This window comes from Conger conger, chromosome 4 (genome assembly GCF_963514075.1).
Source record: "Conger conger chromosome 4, fConCon1.1, whole genome shotgun sequence".
In the NCBI taxonomy this organism is placed as follows: domain Eukaryota; kingdom Metazoa; phylum Chordata; class Actinopteri; order Anguilliformes; family Congridae; genus Conger; species Conger conger.
In genome coordinates, this window is record NC_083763.1 from 67,847,672 (window position 1) to 67,866,052 (window position 18,381).

General features: G+C 42.0%; 1 pseudogene; it reads right to left on the reverse strand.

Moving 5' to 3' along the window:
- The window catches only part of LOC133126681 (deleted in malignant brain tumors 1 protein-like), a 35,992-nt pseudogene extending 19,204 nt beyond the window's left edge, over positions 1-16,788 (reverse strand).
- Positions 16,789-18,381: the final 1,593 nt, after the last annotated feature.

An 18,381-nucleotide genomic window follows, 5' to 3' on the forward strand; every position in this document is an offset into this window, starting at 1 on the left:
TGCCTTTTGCTACAGCCGACTCATCAGTCCAGAGATCCTGCTGCCATTTTTCTTCACACCAGTTCCTGTGTTTTCGTGCATAGTTGAGTCGCTTGGCCTTGTTTTCATGTTGGAGGTATGGTTTTTGGCCACAATTCTTCCATGAAGACGCAATTCTTGGACCCTTGATGAAATAAAGCCATTTTGCCCACAAATGTGTTCTGTACTGTATCAGCATAATTTACAGCCGAATCTTGTTCCCATAGAGATGCATTCAAATGCAAAGAGTTATAGTATCGCTTGTAGGACAACCTCAGAATAAGATATCCAGACTCTGGTGATGTTGATAGGTCACAGACATCAGGAAGTCATGCTATGCAATGGATATGCAACCAAATACAAAGCATGAATATTTTATTTACCATTATGTTAAATTGTTTAAAACATTGAAATGGGGGGCTATGTATAAAAAGTGCTGTAATTACTACATGGTGCAACCAAAATATATAAAAATATATGAGAATCTGCACTTTGGCCACATATGAATTGCTTGATTACAAACAGTGGAAATAAAATATTAATCCAAACGTTTGACTGCTGATGTGTATTCATATAAATTGTGATTTTTTGAGATTTGGATTGCACTGGGCAGTGGTACATTTGAATATGACAGGATTGTTCTGTTGGTGACATTGCCACTAGGTGGCAAACACATGTGAGAGAACTGGATCTCTCTGGTTCTCTTTTTTTACCCCTTTGCTCAAGCCTCCTGGTTGCCAAGCCACCAGCACCATGAGACGTCTTGACACAGACATTCAGTGCTCTTGCAACCAACCTGAGAACTCTGCCACCATTGTTGCGAGGTTTGGCCAGTTATGGACAAGCTGAAGTCAAAATTCACTTTTTCACAATTTTGTCAATTTTAACCATACAAACATGTTTTAAAGTATATATTGTCACAATGTTGAACTTTTGTTGTTGACCACTAGATGTCACTAAATCTGATTTTGTCTTTACCGAGTTTTACTGCCTAATTATGCCTCTTGTTAACAGACCCACCTGCTCTCTGTTATCTGGTAATGTGAGTTCTTTAGCCAATTGTCTCACAGTATTTAAGCCTGGTCTTTTCACTCTGTCTTTGAGTCGTCACTGAATGCTGTGTGAGTGACTTTGGCCTGAACCGCTGTAAACTTAAACTCTGATTGCCTCACCTGCTCTTTCCTCACTGTTGTAACTCTGTGATACTTGGATTGCCCTGTGGATTTGTTTGCCTTACCTGAATTGATCTTTTTGCCAACGTAACTAATCTCTGTACCCTGATTATTTGGATTTCCCTTTGGATGTCTGGACTGTCAGATGTTTTTTGCCTTTGTGGATTTAAGGACTGAACTTTTGCTTTTGGATTTTTGTACAGTATCTTCTGAGCTTTCTGGAACTTTGACTTTTGGCAAAAATGCGGCGTTAACAGTGCAAAACTGTATGTCTTTAGAGGAATAAAATAAGATTCTGACGCATTGAAATTTCAGGTCTTGAGATGTTCATTATTAACGTCTGACCTGACAACTGAAATGAGCATGTAAGGAAAATGGAGTCTTATGGCGCTTGTCCGCCTTAAGTTGCATTAAGGCAACCTTCTGTTTATTGACTGTCATGGACTCTTATACAATCCAGTAAATCAATGGACAAAGGACAAAGTACATGGAGCCAGGTTGCTGCCTTTGTCACAGGATGTTTAGACCTGGAACCAGTGTCTCCGTGCACTATACCACCTGATTTCACTCAATAGCTTATCTGAATCAAGCAGGTAAAATAATTAGTGAAATCAGGTGGGGTAGCGCACGGTCAGAGCAAATGCCTGATGACACTGCGGCCTCCAGGACGTGGAGTTGAGTACCGCTGTTAGTTATGGACAGTCACCTTTAATTTGAGGGCATTTAGATCTGTATTTTAAACTGTTGGAACATTGTTAAGAAGAATGAGAGCACTGGTGCATGTTTGGATCATTGCCTTTCTGTGGGATGAAGCACTGTCCAATGGGCCTCATTTATCAAACATTAGCGAAGTGTAATTGACCATAAAACCTTCAGAAATAATGTTGGATTCATCAAAGTTTTCAGATGTCACTTTTTTTTGGTAGGATCCGAATTGAATATGACTGGATTAAACATGAAAATAGGTCTTGTTTTAATTTGTGTAATCCTGATTATTTAATGCTTAATTGGAGTTGAATAAAACAAACAAAGTTAGTCACGGGTCAGAGTTTACAACAACAGCAATATCTTGCCAGGCTCCTGCCATCACTCAGATTCAATCCTGGTCTCATCTGTCCAGAGGACATTTTTCCAGAACTCTGCTGCCTCTTTTAGGAGCTATTTAGCCAACTGTAACCTGACTATCCTGTTTTGCAGCTAACTAGTGGTTTACATCTGTAGAGCTCTTTGTGAAGTCTTCTGGAAAGAGTATTCACTGAGAAATCTACACCTGAATCTTGAAGAGTGTTTCTGATCTGACAGGCAGGTGTTTTGGGGTCCATCTTCATTATAGTGAAAATTCCTTGGTCATCAATTTGTGATGCCGGGCTGTGGAGGCCACACCAACTCAATCTCAAAATAAGAGTTGGCTTATTGCAGTTTAACTCAAAATCAAACAATTAACAAAAATCCATCAAACAGATTGGGAAAAGGGAGGCAAAACGTACACAAATGAAAACTAGCCAGAAACCTTAAACATATTTTCATCTCAGTCCCCATCCAAATGTCTCTCCCCCTTTTAGGCCTGACACCCGGCCCATGAGGAGGTAATTGGCAGCAGCCATAGTGATTATAATGGCTGTGAGACAAGCCTATTGTTTCTTTTGTTATTTCTCAGCCTCACAATGGCTTCATTGACTCTCATTGGCACAACTCTAGTTCTCATGTTTTCAAGTGGCAATAACAGACTCAAAAAGCAATCAAAACCCTAGAATGAGGACTTGATACTGAAAGCTTTCTTATGCTTGCACTGAGGAATTCAGAAATCAGAAGCTGCTGAAAAGCCAACTGTCCATGGATCCAAGTATGATTTCATATAATAGTAATAGGGTCATGGTCTGGGATATTAGTTTCACTCACCAGATGGAGTAACCTTACTTAGGGCTCCCTGGTTCAGCTGTTACCTGGACAAAGGCAGCAGGCGAATGGTGTGTGCCTAGACCAGGCATGGAAACATACCATCTTTGTCAGGCAAGGAGAGGAGGCCCAGAATCTCACCAGAAGAACATTCCCAACACCAAACATGGAGTGGAGTGTGGAGAGGGACCTTGGTCAGCAGCTCCAGTTCACGAGGGAGATCAGCTACACTTCACTATGACCTGACACTGCAGCGTGATCATGGGAAGCCAGGACCACACTACTGATTGGCTTGGCCATTGGGAAGAGGGGACTAGATGTCAGTTTGTTTTTATCTGATATTGCTTAATGCACAGGCAGACAAGATTGGCTAAGTGAGCTGCTGAAGTCTGTTGTGGAAAAGCAATGACATTTTTCAAAAAGGACACTTTGGATTAAACTGATTTTCTCCGCATTTGGAATGTTTTTGGAATTATACTGTATTGTGGATTTTGTTATTAGGACCCTTGCTGTGAAACGAAAACCAAAGCTAGTCTGATTTGTGCTGTCTGAAGTTCTAAAACGCTGTCACCTCACCCCAACAAAATAAGGAAGCATTGTCACTAAAACAGTGGTTAAAAATGTGATTTAAGTGGTTAAACTAGATTCCTTGAGGGGGATTAGATGTCAGTTTGTGGTTATCTGATATATTAATGCACAGGCAGACAAGATTGGCAAGGTGAGCTGCTGAAGTCTGTTGTGGAAAAGCAATTACCGAGAAAAAGACTGGCACGCCCACTACAGTGCATATTATTTACACAACGCATATCCACATCAGGAAAATCACAAGAGCTAGCCACAAACTCAACAATACAATCAAGAATAACCACAGGAGCCCCTAGACATTGATAATAAAACTGGCTTAAAGTTAACATATGAATATTAACATAAACAATTTACAGTTAGGCTTAACGCTGTTCTTGTTCTTTTCTTTTTCAAAATGACGTTAAAGCAGGAATGTGGCAATAGGCATTGAAGAGGTTATGTAAAGGACAAGGGAGGGTAAGCCACATATTGTTTTCTGATGACAGTCAGTCAGGCTTACCCCATATGGAGCAAAATACATTTTACATACATTTTAATATGTTTCTAATGCGTGTGAAAATATGTACAAATGCAAGGGAGGGTAAGCCACATATCGTTTTCTGATGACAGTCAGTCAGGCTTACCCCATATGGAGCAAAATACATTTTACATACATTTTAATATGTTTCTAATGCGTGTGAAAATATGTACAAATGCCATTTCATATATTCTGTAATTAAGGCTCACCATTTTAACCGATTACCCAGGAAAAATTCCCAGATTTTTCAAAAAGGACAGTTTGGATGAAACAGATTTTCACCCTGATTTTTTTGTTCCTCATATTTATGTTTCTCTGCATTTGCTATGTTTTTGAAATTACAATATTTGGTTGTCTGGACCCTTGCTGTGAAAAGAATACCAAATCTAGTCTGATTTGTGCTGTCTGTGACGTTCTAAAATGGGGGAGGTCCCCACACGCTTGTTCTGTCACCTCACCCCAACAAAATAGGGAACCGTTGTTGCTAAAACAGTGATTAAAAATATTTATAGTATATTAATACAAAAAGAACCTATCCTGTGACCAGATTGATTGAACATTTCACCATGATTGAATGCAAATAAGACCATTCTGGCCATGTGATTTAAGTGGTTAAACTGGATTCCTTGAGGGGGATTAGATGTCAGTTTGTTTTTATGTGATATGGCTTAATGCACAATCAGACAAGATTGCAAGATGAGCAGGTGAAGTCTCTCATAATACCTCAGAAACCGCTGATCTCCTGGGATTTTTCAAAAAGGACAGTTTGGATTAAACTGATTTTCTCCGCATTTGGAATGTTTTTGGAATTATACTGTATTGTGGATTTTGTTATTAGGACCCTTGCTGTGAAACGAAAACCAAAGCTAGTCTGATTTGTGCTGTCTGAAGTTCTAAAACGCTGTCACCTCACCCCAACAAAATAAGGAAGCATTGTCACTAAAACAGTGGTTAAAAATGTGATTTAAGTGGTTAAACTAGATTCCTTGAGGGGGATTAGATGTCAGTTTGTGGTTATCTGATATATTAATGCACAGGCAGACAAGATTGGCAAGGTGAGCTGCTGAAGTCTGTTGTGGAAAAGCAATTACCGAGAAAAAGACTGGCACGCCCACTACAGTGCATATTATTTACACAACGCATATCCACATCAGGAAAATCACAAGAGCTAGCCACAAACTCAACAATACAATCAAGAATAACCACAGGAGCCCCTAGACATTGATAATAAAACTGGCTTAAAGTTAACATATGAATATTAACATAAACAATTTACAGTTAGGCTTAACACTGTTCTTGTTCTTTTCTTTTTCAAAATGACGTTAAAGCAGGAATGTGGCAGTAGACATTGAAGAGGTTATGTAAAGGACAAGGGAGGGTAAGCCACATATTGTTTTCTGATGACAGTCAGTCAGGCTTACCCCATATGGAGCAAAATACATTTTACATACATTTTAATATGTTTCTAATGCGTGTGAAAATATGTACAAATGCAAGGGAGGGTAAGCCACATATCGTTTTCTGATGACAGTCAGTCAGGCTTACCCCATATGGAGCAAAATACATTTTACATACATTTTAATATGTTTCTAATGCGTGTGAAAATATGTACAAATGCCATTTCATATATTCTGTAATTAAGGCTCACCATTTTAACCGATTACCCAGGAAAAATTCCCAGATTTTTCAAAAAGGACAGTTTGGATGAAACAGATTTTCACCCTGATTTTTTTGTTCCTCATATTTATGTTTCTCTGCATTTGCTATGTTTTTGAAATTACAATATTTGGTTGTCTGGACCCTTGCTGTGAAAAGAATACCAAATCTAGTCTGATTTGTGCTGTCTGTGACGTTCTAAAATGGGGGAGGTCCCCACACGCTTGTTCTGTCACCTCACCCCAACAAAATAAGGAACCGTTGTTGCTAAAACAGTGATAAAAAATATTTATAGTATATTAATACAAAAAGAACCTATCCTGTGACCAGATTGATTAAACATTTCACCATGATTGAATACAAATAAGACCATTCTGGCCATGCGATTTAAGTGGTTAAACTGGATTCCTTGAGGGGGATTAGATGTCAGTTTGTTTTTATGTGATATGGCTTAATGCACAATCAGACAAGATTGCAAGATGAGCAGGTGAAGTCTCTCATAATACCTCAGAAACCGATCTCCTGGGATTTTTCACACACACTATCCTCTAGTTTGCAATAATGGCGCAAATAATTTATAATACAGTGAGCAGCAGTTCTGCAGACAGAAACATCTTGTTAAAGTGGATAGGCTATGGCAGTCTAAAGAAGTCGAAAAAAATAAGTCTAATGAATACCTAATAAAGTACTCACTGAGTCTATGTTTAGTAATGTATTCCCAATGTAGGTGAAATATATGATAAATATATTTTCAATACATTTATCAAGTATATTTCTAAATAGCATTCCAAATATATTTCAAAATGCAAATACATTTTGTACATTTCATCACACATTTTAAATGTAAACTGATGTTCTCCACTACCATATGTCACTGTGGATGATTGGAAAATAAATTCATTTCAAAATGCTGCTCAAGATCAGTGACACAGACAGGTGTGTAAATTTACCTGCATTCAGCTGTCCTTCACAGAGGCTGAGGAGGAGCAGGAGCCCAAAGACTGCAGTAGAGGAGTCCATCCTGAGCTCTGTTACCCAGCGCCAGTGTGGAGCAGTCTTACTTAGCCTCCTACTTAGCCCTGCCTCACTGACAGGAATGTCACCTTTACTTCCTTCAAGTGACTGTGGGATATCATTGTTGTATACACTCACTTTATTAGGAACACCTGTACACCCGTAAGTGACTTCGACCGTTGAATGATTGTTGGTGCCAGACAGGGCGGTTTGAGAATCTCAGAAACTGCTGGGAAATCTCCTTGGATTTTCACATGCAACAATCTCTAGAATTTGCAGAGAATGGTGTGAAAAAGAAAAAAAAACATCCAGTGAACAGCAGTTCTGTGGGCAGAAATGTGTTCTTAATGAGAGAGGTCAGAGCAGAACGGCCAGACTTGTCAAAGCAGACAGGAACGTGACAGTCACACAACTAACCCCTCCTTTTTCACCCCCTACTCGACCCAGCTCCTGGTCCAAGCGATGGTTCTGTCCCGCCTGGACTACTGCAATTCCCTCTTGGCTGGCCTCCCAGCATCCGCCATCAGACCCCTCCAACTTATCCAGAATGCAGCTGCTCGTCTGGTCTTCAACCTTCCCAAATACTCACATGTCACCCCCCTGCTTACTTCCCTCCACTGGCTGCCTGTCATAGCTCGCATCAAATTCAAAACATTGGTGCTGTTCTGGCTCCACGGTGGTGGAACAACCTTCAAGCGCCCACCTGAAGACGCACCTATTCAAGCAGCAGTGTTTGGATAGTTAAGTTTGGTCACTTTTGCTTTGTTTGTTTATTTGTTCGTTAAAAAAAAAAATAATAATAATTATCCTTGTTGTACAGGTAGCAGTTGAAATTGTACTTCCCTCTAGGGTCTTTCAGTGCACTTATCCCTGGTTATGGGTTTGCACTTTGTTGTACGTTGCTCTGGATAAGAGCGTCTGCCAAATGCCATTAATGCAATGTAATGTACAGCAGTGGTATGCAGAGGAGCATATCTGAACACACAATGCGTCAAACCTCTAAGTGCATAGGGTACAGAAGCAGAAGACTTAATACAGTGGTGTCCGATCTTATCCTAAAAGGGCCGGCGTGGGTGCAGGTTTTTGTATTAAACCAGCATTAACACACCTGATTATACTAATGAACTAATCGTGGTCTTTAATCAAGTGATGAGTGATTAGTCCTGTGCTAAAACAACAACCTGCACACACACCATTACATTACATTACATGGCATTTAGCAGACGCTCTTATCCAGAGCGACGTACAATGAAGTGTAAATCAAACACAAGTCTAAGTGCGAAGAGGACCTGAGAGGACAACGAACCCTTCCTGGATAAGATTGGACACCCCTGACTTAATAAGTCAAAACAACAAGTCTAATAAATACCTAATAAAGTGTTTACTTAGAGTGTATATTCTAAGCCTGATAGCTCCATCAATTATGTTTTGACTGTGCTCAATTTTTTATGAAGTTTATTGCATTTTGCGATGAAACTTCATATTCATCACAAGACGGCACAATGTAACATATCAGTTAAGCAGACCATTGAATAAAGGTCCATTTTTCATCCATCCATTACCCAACAAGCTTATTCCTGGTCAGGGTTGCGGGGGTACATGAACTTGCCCCAGCACATGTTGGGTGAGAGGCACATATACACCCAGGACAGGTTCGCCATTCACTCACACGCAGAATATAATTTAGTGTGGGTAATTTAACCTCCAGTTTTCCTAATCAGCATGTCTTTGTGTTACGCCCCTGTAAGGGGGAATAGAATAAAAACACGGACACGATGTTGCTGCGATCAAGTCCAATGACCGAATGCAAGCAACACGTTGTTTCCCAACAGGTCTGAACGAGGCATTAGAGATCGACAACAGATTGAAGACTGGTAACTAAACTTGACGAGATAAGGAAACACTGCAAAAAGGAACTTCAAATGCATTTTCCCAAAACATTATGGAATCTAAATTCAAATTAGACTGTGCACTAGGCTATATCTAATAATGCATAGGCTATATCTCTTCAAGCTCCATCTTTTTAACCTCTTTTACCTGGTAGGTGAAGGCCAGAGCAATGGATTACAATAACCTGATCAGCAGATCAGAATGCACTTTTTAACTCAATCCTTTTTACAAAGCAATGAATTACCACATTTTTAACCTTGCATGAATTAACATGTATTTAACCTTTCATTGCAATCAATTACAGCATTTTAACTCAGCAATTTTAACTTACCCTTTTATAAAGTATCTTGTCTTTTTATACTCAGTGCACATCTAGTGTATGTTTTTAACATATATTTGACCATTCAGTGCATTCAGAATGACGTTGTTTTAACAACCATTACATTTGGACTGTGGCAGGAAACTGGAGTAACCAGAGGAAACGGATATGGAGAGGACACAAACACCATTACCTGACATTACATTTTATTTAGCAGATGCTTTTGTCCAAAGCGATGTACAAAAAAGTGCATAACAAGGTCATACAACAAACAACCAAACACATCAGATAAAGTACAGTTCGTATACGATTGGTTGTAAGGCCATAAACATACAGTATGTCCAGTACACAAGACAGAAAAGCAGTCTGTAACTGCTCTATCAAGACTAAAACTATAACTTGAGGAATTACAAAACAGAGACAAATACAAATTATAAAGACCTAAATTAAGGTATAAAATACAACGGGATTAGATAGACAGGTGAAAAACATGTGATAACAAAGAAGCGGACTCCTGCAGAGGAGTCAAGGTACAGTGTGAAGAGATGCGTCTTCAGACTGCGGTGGAAGAGCGAGTAAGCAGTTATTATGGGAATGAGGAGGTTGTTCCACCACTGGGGAGCTAGGGTGGAGAAGCTCCGTACTCAGGATAAGTGAGAGCCATTAATGCAGCTGGCAAAATGAGCAAGTCAGCCTGTGGCAGCAGAGCTGGTCCACACAGCATTCAAACTCTGGACCTTCTTGTGATGAGGCAACAGTGCCATCTACTGCACCACTGAGCTGCCTCACCATCCATTTTAAGCATGCAAAATAATATTTCAAAAACAAGAACATGAAAAACTACATCTTAAAATCATAAAAAACCTGCAGATATTCAAGGTTCTGAATTTTCTATTCCATTTTTCCAACCTCACATTCCTTCTCATAGTATTCAGGTCCATCTCCAACCACATGACCTTCAGTTCATACTTTCATTGGGCCCATTGACTGACCTGCACACATTCCACACCTAGTGCAAATGTAATGTAACAGTAACAGTGAAATTTTAGTATTTTGTTAAATAAAGCAACATAGATCGCTTTTGAGATAAAAAACTTCATTAATAATTACCCGAAGAACCAGAAGAGAGACAGCTAAATTCTGCAGAAGAACTGCAGAAGAACTGAGTACTATATACTGTAAAATTGAGACTAAATTTGAAAACACATAAAGCTGTTATTTGAACCACCTTTCTTTCAACCTCTGTGTCTTGCAGGTCTGTACCACTTTCTCCATGGTTCCTCATGGTTAAATTGTGTTTCCTACAGCTTGATAAGTTTACGAATTCTCAAAGAATTGATGGCACTGAAGTTGCCCTTTAAGTAAGCTTCGAGAGCAAGACTGGCCTGAGGGGGAGAAAACAGTTTGGAATTATAAATGTATTCAAATGTTTGCATCCATTACTGTCGCATGTAATTGTTTAAGACACAAAATGTTATAGCTAATTTAGTTTGTACAACTGCGAGCATGCATTTCATAAAGCCAGTGTTCTTTAATTCATATTTGCATTTTAGAATAGTTCTTTTTTTATGTTGCAATATTAATTAATCAACATGGATACAAGTCTGCTTATGGTTAAAGGATTACATGATAGGTTGTGGGTGAAAAATTAATAATGTATTCATCTTCAAGGGAAAATCAGTTAACTTATAGTTCATCCATGAACTCAAACCATATTGATTATTTGCGCCCCTGCAACTATTATCAGGACGATTTTAGAATCTTAAGGCAGAAGAAACTGTGGTGTGCTGTGAAAAGAGTGCGGTTGGACCTACATTATAAAGGGCTGCTTCCACTTCCTGATCCCCTGTGCCTGATGGAATGAGGAGGGACACCTTCACCTTCACAGTTTCAGCTGTCAACACTAAGGGTCACAGAAAACAAATTACTTGCAGCTGTCCATACCAGAAGAGGAAGTTAGAGTTAAAACAAACAGCTGAACATACTTCTTTCATAATACAGCGAAAAGTAATTACCATATTAGAGATGACAAACTCATATACAGTCGATGATCTAAATGTTTTCCCAAATTCTATCCAACTAATGTAAATCTTTACTTTCAAAAATGTGCACTAGGTAAAATCTCTTATTTCCAACCTTAAAAAAATGTTTGCACTCAATCAGGTGTGTAATCAGAATTTTTTTTTTTTTCAATGAAAGACCTCTATATACACTCGCTGAGCCCTTTATTCGGAACATTTTTACTTTAATACACCTAACCTAAATCATGCTATTATCTGATAAACCAATTGTGTGTAGTGAGTGCATCATTTTAACCATGTGTGTTGGTATCGCTGCGGGCCGTTCCAAGCGTGGTAAAGTAGATTTTTTTGGCAGCATCATGCTTTGGGGGTGGAGAACATGGTGGAGGCACCATCATGCTTTGGGGGCTGTAGAACATGGTGGTAACAGCATCATGCTCTGGGGGCTGTAGAACATGGTGGAGGCACCATCATGCTTTGGGGGCTGTAGAACATGGTGGAGGCAGCATCATGCTTTGGGGGCTGTAGAACATGGTGGAGGCAGCATCATGCTTTGGGGGCTGTAGAACATGGTGGAGGCAGCATCATGCTTTGGGGGCTGTAGAACATGATGGTAACAGCATCATGCTTTGGGGGCTGTAGAACATGGTGGTAACAGCATCATGCTTTGGGGGCTGTAGAACAGGTGTGTTCTAGAAAGTTAGAAATTGGATTTAAAAAATTTTATTAAAATAATTCAATTTTTTTCATGTTTTCTTGAGAAAAGTTACAGTATTCATTGGTGCTAGCCAGCTGGGGGATTGAATGTGCAGGTAACACTCTTCTGAAGGAGTGGTTCAAAAATTTTAGACTAATTCCATTCTCAGATTGCTTCATGCATTTCTTTTTCTGCCTCCACTAGGTTTGTTCCACTATCTGATCTTATAATTGATACTTGACATCTCCTTGCTATATAAACACCTTAAAGGATTGATATATTAGCCGGTATCGAGTGAACAAGGAATTTCTTTGTGAACTGCTGTGTGAGGCATGTGAACAAAATGCCATATCTTTTGACTAAACTTTGTCTACCTTTGGCTTCAAAAGGCCTAAAATAACCTATGCCCTCGTTTGTGAACATTGGCTTATCTGCACGTAAACGATCTTGAGGTCAGTACTTTTGCTTGAGTCCATTTACACTGATCAGTTTTGAAAATGCATGATTCCTACCACTGTGTGCAGTTTCTTTGTGAATGTGTCAAATGAATATTGTAGACACAAGGAAGTCTGACCACATGAGCGCAACACCCCAACATAAGCAATAGACATATTTTCTGATAAACTTGATTCTGGCTGTCTGAGATTACATGAAGAGCTAAATGAGTGACACAACCGAAGTCTGAAGAAGAACTGTGGAAGTTCTCCGATACCGAACAACCTACCAGCTGATTTCTTTTATTTTTCTTTCTTTCTTTTCAGTTTTAAAAGTGAAATATTGATTGGACTATTAATTCAAATGTAGTGTTTTTAAAACTTTAAAGCTTACCAAGTGTCCTCAGTGTCCAATGAATTCACCATGGAAACAATGGAGGGCAAACCATGGAGGGCAAATTTACAAAACTGAAAAGGCTGTGTCTGAAATGGCTTCCTATTTATATTATATTGGCCTTCTAGTGTCTGAATTCAGAAATCAAAATTTGCACCATATTTTAAGACAGGTTTTCCCAACTGCAGTGCAATCAGGTGAGGTCTGGTGTGCCATGTGAAAAATCAATAGAACAGTTCAAAGGATTTTCTGTATACTCTCCTTGTCCTAAGGGTAATAAAGACCACTTTCACTAAATCCCATAAAATAAAGCAGCATAATTGAATTTTTGCATGAAGAAACAACATCACTCATCATTACATTACATTAATGGCATTAGGTGGACTCCCTTATCCAGAGTGATGTACAGTTGATGAGATTAAGCAGGAGACAATCCTCCCCAGAGCAAAGCAAGGTTAAGGGCCTTGCTCAAGGGCCCAATGGCTGTGCGGATCATATTGTGGCTACACCAGGGATCAAACCACTGAACTCCCAGTCATGTACCATAACCACTACACAACAGGCCGCCCCACCTCATCACAAACTTCAAGTTGAAAAAATCATTTAGGGGGTTTTCTCTGCTGTTAAACAAAGTGACGGGTCATTTAGTGATGGGTCATGTATTATTAAGGCAACACAAGGGTCAATAATAACAAATCCCAGTGTTTCCCATAAATACTCATTTGTGGCAGCCTGCCAGTTCAGTGGGGAAGGAACCGGAGCTAGTGCGGGAGGCAGAGCGGTACCAACTAGATATAGTTGGGCTCACCTCCATGCACAGCACTGGTTCCGGAACCAAACTCCTGGAGAGGGACTGGACTCTGTTCTTTTCTGGAGTTCCTCAGGGTGAGAGGCACCAGGCGGGTGTGGGGATACTCACAAGCCACCGACTTAGTGCCTCTGTATTGGAGTTTCACCTGGGGAACGAGAGGGTCGCCTCTCTGCGACTACGCATCACTGGGGGGAAAGCTCTGACTGTCCTTTGTGCTTATGCATACAAAAGGCAGTTCAGAGTATCCGACCTTCTTGGAGTCCCTGGGCAGCATCCTGGAAAGGGTGCCGCCCGGAGACTCCATAGTTCTGCTGGGCGACTTCAACGCTCACGTGGGCAATGACGGAGAAACCTGGAAGGGGGTGATTGGGAGGAATGGCCTGCCTGATCTTAACCCGAGCGGTGTCTTGTTATTGGACTTCTGTGTTGGTCATGGATTATCCATAACGAACACCATGTTCGAGCATAGGGTAGCTCATGAGTGTACTTGGTACCAGAGCACCTTAGGCCAAAGATCGATGATCGACTTTGTAGTCGTATCATCAGATATGTCTTGGACACTCGGGTGAAGAGAGGAGCAGAGCTGTCAACTGATGGATCAAGTGGTCGGGGAGGCTGCCGGACAGACCCGGTAAACCCAAATGTGTAGTGAGGGTGAACTGGGAACGTCTGGAGGAGGCCCCCATCCGCGAGTTCTTCAACTCCCACCTCCGGAGGAACTTCTCGCGCATCCCAAGCAAGCTGAGGACATGGAGTCGGAGTGGGCCATGTTCAAAGCCTCCATTGCAGAGGCGGCAAGCAGGAGCTGTGGCTAGAAGGTCATCAGTGCCTGTCGGGGTGGCAACCCAAAAACATGTAGTGAGGGTGAACTGGGAACGTCTGGCAGAGGCCCCGGTTCGCGAGGTCTTCAACTCCCACCTCCGGAGGAACTTCTCATGCATCTCGGAGGAGGCTGGGGACATGGAGTTCGAGTGGGCCATGTTCAAAGCCTCCATTGCAGAGGCGGCAAGCAGGAGCTGTGGCCAGAAGGTCATTGATGCCTGTCGGGCTGGCCCGGGGGTCCCCTTAAGCAGCAGACAGGTACCAGGTGGCCAGAAGGGCTGTGGCTTCGGCAGTCGCTGAAGCAAAAACCCAGGTATGGGAGGAGTTCGGGGAGGCTATGAAGACTGACTTTCGGTTGGCCTCAAGGAAGTTCTGGCAAACCATCTGACGGGAAAGCAGGGCTTGTCTCAGGATGTTTTCAGCAGGGGGGGAGAATTGCTGTTCGGACTGGGGATGTTGTCGGGTGGTGGAAAGAGCACTTCGAGGAGCTCCTGAATCCGAACAACACGTCCTCTGTGGAAGAGGCAGAGCACGAAGACTCGGGGCAATCTGCTCCTATATCCCTGGCGGAAGTTGCTGAGGTACTCAAAAAAAAAAAAAAAAGATGAGATTCGGCCTGAGATGCTGAAGGCTCTGGATATTGTTGGGCTGTCTTGGCGGTCACGCCTCTTCAGTGTCGCATGGAGGTCAGGGACAGTACCCACAGAGTGGCAGACCGGAGTGGCGGTCCCCATTTTCAAGAAGGGGGACCGGAGGGTGTGCTCAAATTATCGGGGTATCACACTCCTCAGCCTCCCCGGGAAAGTTTACTCTAGGGTGCTGGAAAGGAGGCTCCGACCGTCGGTCGAACCTCGGATTCAGGAGGAGGTCCGTCCTGGTCGTGGAACAGTGGACCAGCTCTTGGAGGACTTGGAGAAGGCTTTCGACCGTGTCCCCTGGGGAACCCTGTGGGGGGTACTGCGGGAGTATAGGGTACCGGGGCCGTTGTTACGAGCCATCCAGTCCCTGTATAAACAAAGCGAGAGCTGTGTCCGCATCCTTGGTACAAAGTCAAGCACATTTCCAGTGGGCGCGGGACTCCGCCAAGGTTGCCCCTTGTCACTGGTCCTGTTTGTGATATTCATCGACAGGATCTCAAGGCACAGCCGAGGTGAGGAGAGTGTCCGGTTTGGTGACCTCAGAATCGCGTCTCTGCTTTTTGCGGACAACGTGGATCTGCTGGCTTCGTTGGACCTTCAGCATGCACTGGAGCAGTTTGCTGCTGAGTCTGAAGCGGCTGGGCTGAGAGTCAGTACCTCCAAGTCCGAGGCCATGGTTCTCTGCCGGAAAACGGTGGATTGCTCCCTCCGGGTTGGGAACGAGTCTTTGCCCCAAGTGTTCAAGTATCTTGGGGTCTTGTTCACGAGTGAGGGTAGAAGGGAGCATGAGATCAAAAGGCGGATCGGTGCAGCATCAGCAGTAATGCGGGCATTGCACCAGACCGTCATGGTGAAGAGGGAGCTGAGCCGGAAGGCAAAGCTCTCGATTTACCGGTCGATCTACGTCCCAACCCTCACCTATGGTCACAAGCTTTGTGTAGTGACCGAAAGAACAAGATCGTATATACAAGCAGCTGAAATGAGCTTTGTCCGTAGGGTGGCTGGGCTTAGCCTTAGAGATAGGGTGAGGAGCTCAGACATCCGGAGGGAGCTCAGAGTAGAGCCGCTGCTTCTTCGTGTCGAAAGGAGCCAATTGAGGTGGTTCGGGCATCTGATGAGGATGCCTCCTGGGCTCCTCCCTTTGGAGGTAGATGCAGAACCCGCTGGAGAGATTATATATCTCTCCTGGCCTGGGAATGCTCCAGGATCCCCCAGGAGGAGCTGGAATGAGTTGTTGGGGAGAGGGGCGCCTGGAATACACAGCTTAGCCTACTGCCACCGCGACCCGACTCCGGATAAGCGGATGAAGATGGATGGGTGGATGGATGGGTGGATGGATGCCAGTTCAATGAATGCTACTGCACCATCCCTTTCTAAACATGTGCAGAAGATGAGCTTTCAATACTGGCTGTAGCCAAAGATTTCACAGTATAGATGATAATTACTACTGCCTCTCGCCAAATATACCACTCACCTTCGATTAAAAAACTGGCTTACAGTTAATGAATAGGAACAGCAGCAGCATAAACTTTTCAACTGCAGTTAAGCTTAACACTCAGCATGTTCAACTGGTCATCTTTTTATGAGATAATTTAAGACATATTAAAGAAAAGATCTCCTACCTGAGCAAATCACACCAACATCTCCATTGTGAAAACAGAACTCAGAACCAAACCCAGAGTGATAGCACTGTGTCAGGGAGGATTCGCTTCCAGAACAGCTCACATCACCCAACCAGATGGGCCCACTGCCCTGTCCAAAGTGGGCACTGCTGACAGCAGCCAGAGCTCTGCCACAGCCAGCCTGTCTACACACCACCTCAGCGTCGTTCATGTTCCAGAAGTAATCACACACTGTTCCCCACAGGCCAACATGGTAGATCTCCACTCTGCCAGAGCACTCGTTATCTCCATTTACCAGTCTGATTTGGGTCTGGAGATTTCCTACAACAAACAGGGAAGTCCTGTGATTTATTTTCTATGAGTGCAACACAAGCCATCAAATTTAAGCACCTGTAGCTTGCTTGAAAATGTTACCATACAGATACAGTATATTTTTATGCTAACATCAGCAGGTGAGCAGAAATTGATTTGTTATCTGGGGCATAATTATACCATAGTTTCAAAAACATTGTCATGTGTAATGTTTTTGGGGACAGACATAACATCTTGAGTTAAGTTGCAACATTAGAGTATATAGACTACAAGTATGAAAAGTATTGTGTTGATATTATTTACCGAAGGGATCACAGAAACTAGCTTTCTGGCTCAATTGTTTAAGCCTGCTATGTTCATTCAGCCAATATGACCAATATACTACAACAGCGAGCCATATAGCTCAATATGTAATGAGCTCGATTGAAACCTTTTCATGTCATCAGAATTTACCAGTCATATGGCCTGTCTCTTTTCAGTCATTTTGATGGATTTAAATGGGTTTGTCAGTTCAAAATCAGCCGTATTGCACTTTATATAACTGAATCCAAGTTTCCTATGTGAAATAGGTTTTAAATGTAAAAAAGGAAGTAATATGCGGGTTATGCTACCAGCAAAATGTGCATGTCAGTCAAAATTGCATTTGAGGTAGGCAGTGAGATGATTCCAAGACAGCCTTGAATATATTAAATCAATCAATGTGTCTACAAGATCATAGTTTATTCTGTCAATAGGCTGACAGTGACATTCCAAGAAGGCAATACCTGAAAAATGAGTCAAGCTTTTTTATCATTTCTGATTATGTATTAGCTTTGTGTTTGGCGACCCTGGTCCACAGAAAACGCGAGACAAAAGTTGGGATCTACAGCTACTGCCTGGACTTGACTACCATCAAGATATCATTAAAAAACTAATGTTAGTTTGTTTTCATCTATATTTATAAACATGCTACTTAATCCCTAAATTATTACATTAAAGGCAAGATTGGAAAAATTGATGTCTGGCATAGACAGAGAAGTATGGACAAAGAAAGGAATGGCAAAACAGCACTTTTCATGAAGGTGGAGGATGCTATTGCACCATCCCTTCCGAAATGTGCACACAAGATGAGCTTAAGCTTTCAATATTGACTGTAGCTAACCTTTGATAATAAGACTGGCTTACAGTAAATAAATAGGAACATTAACATAAACATGTCAATTACAGTTCAGGTTAACACTGAGAATGTTCAATTGTGCATCTTTTTAAGAGACAATGTAAGGCAATTTAAAGAGAAGATTTCCTACCTGAGCAATTCACACCAACATCTTCATGGTGACTACAGTTATAAGACCCAAATCCAGGGTGCTGGCACTGTGTCAGGGAGGATTCGTTTCCAGAACAGCTCACATCACCCAACCAGATGGGCTCACTGCCCTGTCCAAAGTGGGCACTGCTGAGAGCAGCCAGAGCTCTGCCACAGCCAGCCTGTCTACACACCACCTCAGCGTCGTTCATGTTCCAGGAGTTATCACACACTGTTCCCCACTGGCCAACATGGGAGATCTCCACTCTGCCAGAGCA